Raw genomic sequence first — 9,438 nt, 5'->3', positions numbered from 1 at the left:
CATGTTATTTATAATTAATTTTAAATTTTTATTAAATCACCATATTGGATACTCGATATTTAAAAATAAAATTTCGATACACGAAATCACTTCCTTATCTATAAGAAAAGATTTTATTGACAATGTTAAAATTTTAGAACAATTTATTATTATTATTATTATTTAGAAGAACACAACATATTTTTTATATACATTATAACACCTATGTTTTCTAAATTAATGGAAGTTGATGTTTATTTGCAAGCACGGGTAGAGGGTAGTGTATTTATGGAGGCCGTGGCTCCCCAAAATTTTTTAAAATTTTTATTTAATATATGTATTTTTAATGACTTTGTTAAAATAAATTTTTAATTAATTATTAATTCAAAAAAAAATAATAAAATGATTTCACAAACCCTATTCAACTTTACCTTAATTGTTAAGTTTCTCTACACATTTTTCTCTTTTTTTTTTTTTTTTTATTCTTTTACTTTACTTTACTCTTTTTTTTGTAATTTATTATTGAAACACTTTATTTTTCAAAAGAGATTTATTAACTTTTGAGCTGGTATAAGGAAGGACAAAAACCACTCACCACCATCATTGTGTGACATTAAAAGGAGGTAAATTTTTTTTTATCTTCTCCTTTCTATTTATGTTTTATACGTTATAATTTTATATTTAATATTTAAATTTAAAAAATAAAATAAAAATATTAAATATTAACTGCATTAGTTTTAAAAATTTTCAAACCTTATTCCCCTTAGCCTTTAGCCCCTCGATAAGAATTGACCAAGTTTGCAATGCTGCCCTTTTTGCTTTACAAGGTAGATAAAAAGATAAAAGAAAATGAAAACATATTGCACTTGCATTTCACTCTTAACGAATATATATGGAGATAGAATAATCATTTCTATGTACATCTAGATTCTATATAAATGTGATTTCTTTTTAGTTTTCTCTACTATTAGAACTTACATGATCTCATGCATAAAAGTTTCAATGTTTCCATGATAAAATCTATATCTACATCTACATCCTCTCTTAATTTTAATATGATGTATCTTACGTACATGTCCCTCCAGATACCTGTTTTGGTTTTTTTGGTATTTTCAGAAAGATAATTTGGACTTTTCACATCTTTTTTCCTATTTTGTTTTTTGTTCTTTGGGCTTGTCGCCCGTGTTTTCCTTGCTTCCCTCTGCCTTCTTTTTTATTTTTTGCATCTATCTTCTTCTTTTGTTTTTTGTTCTTTGGGTTTGCCGCCCGTATTTCTTTGCTTCCCTCTCCCTTCAACGTTGCTGTGTTGTTGCTGGTATTCGTTCAGCTTTTCACTGTGGTTTGCTGGGTATTCTTAAGGTGAAGTTGGGTTTCTTTAAATATTTTTTCAGTTTTCTTTGATTATATTTCTAAATTGCAAACAATATTTGATTATTCAAGGTTGGATTGATTATTCAGAAATGGAAAATTGTTCACTACCCAAGATCTGGGAATGGTATTGCCGATGTGGGCAAGATTGAAGATCTGCTGATGGTTATGCCTTAATTCTTTCTCTGCTGATTTTTTCTTTCATTTATCATGTTACTGAAAAGTTCTCTGTTTTTTGTTGTAGTCTCTTTGATGGTGCCTTGGTCATTTTCTAAAATGAACGACATTCTGTTCCATCTTTTTTGCTAGTGTTATTTCTTTTGGATTTTTTTATCTCTGATTGGCTCGATTGCCTTTTCTTTGCTGTTTATGTTTTATTGGTGACTATGTCTAGCTATTTTTGGTTGCAAGCTTTGTTGCTGATTTTCATTTTATGGCCTTTGTCTTGCTGTCATTGTTGGGATTTATTTGAAAACTGATCCGGGAGTATGGGATTGTTTCATTGAGTTTGTTGATTTTTGCAAGCTGATTCTGTAGTGATGGAAGACGTCATCGCCTAGTGTACCAAACCCTAACCCTTCCCTAATTTACTTTCTCTATGTACTTCACTATATTTTGGAATTAATATTTCTTTTCGTTTATTTTTTATTTTTTATAAATGTAGCTGTTGTCGTGATAAAAGCAAGGCGAGAGTATAAAGGAAGAGCAGGTGGTAGACCATGTTCTTGATTGCAGTTAGGCAAAACAAATAGTAGCTCCTCATTAACTATGTATGTTTGGATGGCTTTATGTTTTGTTAGGAATATTTTTTATGTATTTTATTAAATATTTTCCATTTCCCCCTTTTGTTCCTTGTCTTATAAAGTTTCTGTTTTGCATATATGGCACTAATGCAGTTGAAAGAATATCCCATGAAAAGGGACAGAAAGGAAGCAAGGTGTTTCTATGTGCAAAAAAAAATTTACGGGAATCACATCATGGATCTCTGTGAGTCTTTTTATCTTGATTTTATTTTTCAACTATTTATTAATTCAATTGATGATTTTGTCTTTTGGGTTCTCGACTTTATTTAAATGAAATTGTATAGAGGTAAAACGCAGTAAGTCAATGGACCAAATATTTAAGATGACCCTGTTGCCCTTTGGTAAGGTTTAGCCACCAATAGTGCTTAATAGGCCCGTCATCAGTTGACGCTGATGGAGATTTTGACATAATGAATGATGTACTGAGGCTTTAAAATTATAACAGTTTCATTATGATTAACAAATTATTTTAGTTTACATAATCTATAATATTATTTTGCTTGCTTATAGGGATAGTCTTTTTTATTGTCTAATTTCACTATGGTAATATTTCTCCCATAAACAGTGCAGATTGAATTAGTACTTCATGCTATATGAAATGTGGAAGGTCTCCTTATGCTCAGAGTTCATATGACATCTAATGTTCCTCCCGATGATACCCTTAAAGTGAGGGTTAAACTAGTAAATGCCATACTTGATTGGCTTTCTTCCCTCTTTCGGTTTCAGGTGGTACCTTGAATATGTATATTACACTTATTTTGAACTTAACTTTATGTGTCAACGGATTCGAGTCAATTTTGAATTCGGCGGTATATCTTAATCCTACATACCTTCAACGTGCAAAAAGAATCAAACTTGGATTTGGATCTTCCATGGGAAGGGTTTGCTATTTCCACCAAGCCATCAAATCTCTTAAGACTTTTTTTTTTCATTTATTTAGAACATTTTTAGGGTAGGATGAAAGTATTGGGCTTTGTGAAGGTGATTGAAAGCGGTTATAATCATGAGTTCGGGGAAGAAAAACTAAAAACATTTTTTTTCATATTGCTTGAGCTATTACCTCTGTTTTTTTTGGTTTAATGCTGCGTTCTTGAAGTTTTTTGGCACTTTTTGTGCACAAGTAATTTAATACTTTAGTTTTATAGATTATATTTAACTTTTTTATCTTTGGTTATGTTAATTTTAATAGTAATATATTATTCTTTAGTGCTAGGATATTTTGAGCACTGTGTTTTCGAGTGATTTTGATTTGATATTCTTATTTTTTTCATTGTTTCCATGTTATGAGGTTCATCTCATTGTGTTTTAATAGTTGTAATGAAGGTAAGTGTCTGTGCTATTTTTGTTGTTGTTCTATTGCAGGTATTTAGCTTTTTTTTTTTCTTTTTTCAGATTGTTTTGTTAAATATTTTTTGTTAGTTTCGTATCCAAATGTTTGCATGCAATGATTAATGCATGTTAAAAGGCAGTCTTCAAAACATTATGAATGTTGATGATTTTGAGAATTTGACCGAAATTTTGGTGACAAAATATTATTGTTAGGATTTGATTTTAGACAAGTTTTACCTATCATTCCATCTAGATAAAAAAATTGTGATATATCGTCTCAAGCATGAAATATTGTGTATTTCGTTTGACCAATTAAAACTGCAATCTTTTGGATGGTGTGCGTGCTATAATAGAAATACATATGTGTAACCTGTTAATTTTGGAATTTGCAGGATAGTTCATGGTATGCGCATTAAAGATGGAAAAGCAACATGTCTCCCAATGTCGTTTGGAGGTGCTAAATTTATGAAGGTATACATTGAAAAGGTTGAAAAACGTTGGCTGATTAGTTCTAATTAGTGATTTTTTTATTTATCGTCATGCTATTTATAAGGGAATATGCGTCTTAAATTAATGGAATATAAAGCATTGCAAGGTTGTATAGCTATATTTCTAATTTCCTTGAGCTGTTCTTTAAGTAGTTTAAACTTATGAATTTAAACAGTATTGGAATTAAAATACAGTTCATGACTTTGAGAGAAGCGTTAGGATATTAATTTTAATTATAGAAACCCTTTGTTTCAAATGCTTATGTAGAACATGTCAATGTTCTCTTCTTAAATATCTATTTTTCTTCTTAAATATCCGTTTATCAAGTTGGAGATTTTAAAAGGTTTTTTTAATTACTCATGGTCAACATGCAAAAGTTAAGAGAAAAGCTAAAGTGTTATATCTATCATATGGGAATGGGATAGGTAAATTTGTTGAGTTTGTTTATGCTGAAATGCAAGATAATGCATTGAATGCAATTTCAACACTTTTTGTACAAATTTTATGTCTAATTTCTTATTTTATTTTTCGATCTTTTCTTACCAATTTTTTTATTTAAATTTGCATTAGCAATCTCTTTAACTTGTATTCTACATAAAAGAAATGTGCTTCGTCATTATTTACAATTATTATTATGTCACAAAATATTGTTAATATCAATAATAACATTTTTCATACGTTCATGTTCACAATTACTCTATTACTCAATTCATGAATGAAATATTACTCAAAAATTACTTAATTACTCAAAATAATCAACAAATTATATTGTAAAATAATAACTTCTGCTGCAAAGCGCGGTTCATCAACTAGTTATATATAAATGTGATAAAAAAATTTTTTTCATACGAGAATGATTAAATACAATGCATATTTATATGATACTTATTTCATTAGAGTAACTTTCAAATAGTTTCATTTTCAACGAAATAATTATTTTTATGTGAAAAAAAGAAATATTAGAAACTTACTCTTTAAATAAAAAATTATATATTAATCATTGAATCAAATACTTGATTACATTTTTAATGAAATAATTAAGATAACATAACAAAATTTACATGCAACTTACATGCAAAATAAAAACTCACTCTTTTTTTATTCCTTTGCTGTTTTACTAGAAACCAATAAGTGGGAATTAGATTATGTATAAGTGAAGAGAAGACCTACTTAATACTTTGTTCAAACATGTCGTATCGTGTTATCATTGGCCAAATAAAATATTTTAATTTCTATCGACTGAATTCATTAGCCCATTTTACGAAACGAGAATGACAACAAGATGAGTTAGGGCCAATATAGCTTTAAGATTATATATTAATGGTCTAAGCATTTCCTTTGGCCCACTTGCCATTCGAAGAAAAATAAGCTTGGTATAACTCATAAATAACTGTTTGGGTTGGGCCTAAAACTTCAAATCTTTTTACAAGTTTGGTCCAAGAAACTTATGAAGCTTAGTATTTTTGTGGTCAAGTCTACCCTTGATACATTAAAAATTTTCTTACCATTTACTAAGTAATGGAAAGATCTCTCTCTTTATTTTATTATTATTTTTTTATATATAGTGGGAAATTATAAAAAATACTTATTACATCATTATAGGTCAAGATACGCTTAAAGTATCTGCTTAAAAAATTATTCTAATGCTAGTTGGTGTAGAATCTAAAATATGTAACCCTAGGGGTAGATCCTTATGATGAGTGGTCATCTAATTAGTACACTAATTCACTTTGCGATGGATGTGAGATATAGTGCTGTCTCAAGACTAATGCAATAGCTCTTTAATGTCCTTGATTAGTAGTGTGTTTGGTTCTAATTGTGAACCTTGATTACAGATCTTCTGAATTGCTAACAAAGAATCCGATTCCATTCGAACTCTTTTGAAACCTTTGTCGCAGCACAATTTTAACCCTTCATATAATGCCCATAGTTCTGCTTTGAGAGAAAAAGAAATGCCAATTTTATATGTGAATTTTAGTTGTTAATTTCTTATTTCATCTCTAACTATCCTTCCTGTTGTCGCCATACCTGATTGACCTCTAGCACTTCTAACCACATTGAGCTTGACATAGGAATGGTTTGGTGATTTCTAAGCTACTAAGGTCTTTTTCTTCATCATAACTTGCTCTTTCCTCAAATTATACCGGACTTCTTTTGATTTGGTCCATATTTGTTGCCATGCATTATTTGGCCAAACAAAAAAGCATCAAAGATAGATACGTTCCTTTAATACCATAGCAACCATGTAGTATGCATGAAAATAGTACCCCACGGTATTCCCTTATCTACCTTATCACTCCTCATATTACCTACCACCCAACTCTGTAAATCAAGGGAGAAAAAATTACTCTGTATGAGCTTAGAATCTATTTGTAACCATAGTTTCTTGTTGAGATAGTTGTTTCCATATGAATTAGGCAACAAGGGCATGGAGCTAATATGTCCACACTTTGCAATCGGTAATGATTCATGCATTAATCTCCATTAAAAACCCCGCACCTTTCGAGAACTATAAGATTTCCAAATCTGCTGTCAATAACTAGTTTTTTGGAAGTTGTTATTAATTTGTAACTCATGGGTTGACTTGACAGAAAATATCCCATTGGTTGATGGAAACTAAAGAGCTTTATCTTCTTCATCGCTAGCTAGGCTAATCATTACCGCCACTATCATCAACATAATGTTTCTAGGTAACTCCTGCTCAATTTGCTACAAATCCTAGTTTCCAAACTCATCACAGTAACTAGCTACAGGTAGATTAACTTTCGTATCCGATAGGTCTTTAAGAGCATAGTTAAGTAGTGGCCCGTAGCTCAACCAAGTATGTGCCAGGCCCATGGCCTTATAAAATCCACTTTTCCTTTAATTTTTGAACCTTCACTAACCACTTGTCATCTCTCTTTACCCCACTTGAAAAATTTCATACTTTTTTCACTTACCCACTACAAAATCACTCCCAAACGCCAATCCCTTTGCATCAAACCTTGAGTTTAAAGAATCTTAGTACATTTCTACTTCAGTAGAAGCATTTAAGTGGAAGAAATTGAGGTAAGTAATCCATTTCTTTGTCTAATTATCTTTTATGGATGGATTTGTGTTTTAAAGATGGGTTTTTACTTAGAGTTGATAAGCATATGCTAAATTTGATAATGTAGTGTATAAGTTTCATCAATTTTTGAGTTATGTGCTTAAATGTGAATTTTCATGAAATGGGTATTGTGAATAGTACTAAAAATCTCCTTTAAGAATGAATTCAAATATTATGATAAGTTTAATGCTATTCAAATTATTGCGATATTAAGTAGTTAGTCTCGAACATTCTATGCCTACTGGGTTTTAATACCCATGTTATGCTAACTAGTTGTGGTTGAAAATTGCTTGTTGTTTAGGTGTGTTCAGATAATCACCATGCACCAAAGAAAAGAACACATGCTAGTGGATATAGAAGTCGTTTTGATCATAATAAGTTTGTTTTGGTCGAAGTTGAGAAGCGCAACATCTAGTCCCTATTGCAAAAATTCCCAATACTAGAGGATGGCATCAATGTTCGAAGAGGGCTTTATCTTGACATCTACAATATTATCGATGCATGGCAATGGGAGGAATTTTACGCCCAGCTAGAGGTAGCGGTAATGCCTGTTGTTTTGAAATTCTATGCCAATGCTGTTAAACATGATGATGGGTGACCATTCATTTGAAGACGTCAGCTATCTTTCGATGCTCACACTATTAATCAATTTTACAACACACTTGACATTGAAAACGATGAGTATGGCTAATTTGTGAATGGTGAAGTCGATTTGGATGAAGTTCTAGGGGCATTTAGCATTGTGGGTACTGAATGGAAATTGCACAAGGGTGTTCCAATTTCTTTCAAAGCTAATGCCATGGATAATGACTACAAAGTATGGTATCATTTCTTAGTTGTAAAGATGCTTCCTATGAATCACTTGAGCATTGTGACAAAAGGATTGAATGATCCTCTTGTATACAATTATGATTGGGAAATCTATTAACATTGGGCAATTGATCTTCAACAACATTATCATGTCAACCTATTTACTACATGGCGGATTGTGGTATCCATTCTTGATCATTGCTTTGTGCCGTCAAGCCAGAGTTGTTTGGTCACCAAATGAAGAGTTGTTACATTCGAAGATTTCATTGGATGGTGGGATTATCCATATGTAAACAAACTATTATTGGAGGAAGTTCATTTGCTGCACCTCAGCCACAGTGGCGTACCCAAAATCTTTCCATGTCTTAATGAATGGAATGGCTTGAGCATCGCATGGATGACCAAGTAGAGTGTTTAAAAGCCATTGAAGAGATGATGAGGGCATATGCCGAGCATGTTAGCATGGACATGGCTACCTTCCCCATGTTGCTCGCGGTTCCCACCTTGGCTGATAATGATGATGCTACTACGAAGGAGGATGATGATTGACTTCATTTGCAAGTTTGGGGGAGTTTTCACTTTTTTGACTTTCAAGAACATTAGAGACAATGTTCACTTTAAGTTTTTTTTTTTTTGGGGGGGGGGGATTTTTGTATTTTCTTTTATTATATTGCGTTTATGATTAAACTAGTCAGTTTGCATGTTAGGATTAGGAATGTATTGAAATATTAAGCTAGATTTTGTGCACTAATAAAAATTGATTTACCTATCCAATGATGAAAACTAGTTGCCTGGTTATTCTTTTCATACTTAACAAGCATGAATATTGTCATAATATTATGTGGAATTCTTGTGCATAACATCATTTTAGAATGTGATTTCCATATTTGAGCACCATGTTTCTTATATTGTTTCATGATGTACATGTAAAGAATGATTATGTGAGTGTGAATCTTTAAACTACGTTTAGAATTTTAGAATTTGTTTGATCTTTCCTTAAGGCGAAATTCTAGGTTACATTTAGCTAGGAAATGGCTTAGTCTATCTTTGGATCAATTAGGCCTTTCGAGCTAACCTAGTTAAATTTTTTCTCTAGTACACCCCTTTAAGCCTAAATTTATCGTTCTCTTTGTCAACCATAAATAAATTATCTTAGCTTGTAAATAAATTTTCAATTCCACTACCCTTTCTCTTAAACATGTCACTGTTTAAGGAATTATATATGGATCAAATGTTGAAAAGGTAGAAAGGATGAGTTGAGAAAAATTTCAACCACGATGAGAAGCATTCATTCTACTAAAATTGTAGAAAACAAGTTTGGGGGGTTGTTGAATTTAGAAAAAAAATGCTTGATGAATGAAAAGTGAAAATAAAGAAAAAGGTGTACTTGGTGAAGGAAGATAAGGCTATATAGATCCTAGAGTAATCATATGCCTAGGGTGATTTGTTACTTAATATATCCTATATGATGCCTTAACCCTAGCCAAACATCATAAGCTGAATAAAGTCTTAAGGATCCATAGCTAACTGATGGCCTGCATTAGTGAAGAGGGAGGTGAAAAATGAACATAT

General features: G+C 31.3%; 1 long non-coding RNA gene across 8 annotated transcripts; it reads left to right on the top strand.

Moving 5' to 3' along the window:
• LOC18609452 lies at positions 1,005-8,572 on the top strand. 8 transcript variants are annotated; one of them, XR_001926359.1, is made up of 7 exons: positions 1,009-1,338; positions 1,420-1,908; positions 2,012-2,117; positions 2,244-2,334; positions 2,716-2,876; positions 3,872-3,950; positions 7,358-8,572. It is a non-coding gene; the product is annotated as an uncharacterized LOC18609452 (long non-coding RNA). The 8 variants fall into 8 exon arrangements; XR_001926360.1 differs by lacking the exon at positions 7,358-8,572 and having other exon boundaries at positions 1,005-1,338; positions 1,420-1,512; positions 3,872-4,161; XR_001926356.1 differs by lacking the exon at positions 7,358-8,572 and having other exon boundaries at positions 1,132-1,338; positions 2,721-2,876; positions 3,872-4,161.

Source organism: Theobroma cacao, chromosome 2 (assembly GCF_000208745.1).
Source record: "Theobroma cacao cultivar B97-61/B2 chromosome 2, Criollo_cocoa_genome_V2, whole genome shotgun sequence".
NCBI classification, from domain to species: Eukaryota; Viridiplantae; Streptophyta; class Magnoliopsida; order Malvales; family Malvaceae; genus Theobroma; species Theobroma cacao.
The sequence above is the reverse complement of the archived record's forward strand: the minus strand, read 5'-3'. Positions and strand labels throughout refer to the sequence as shown.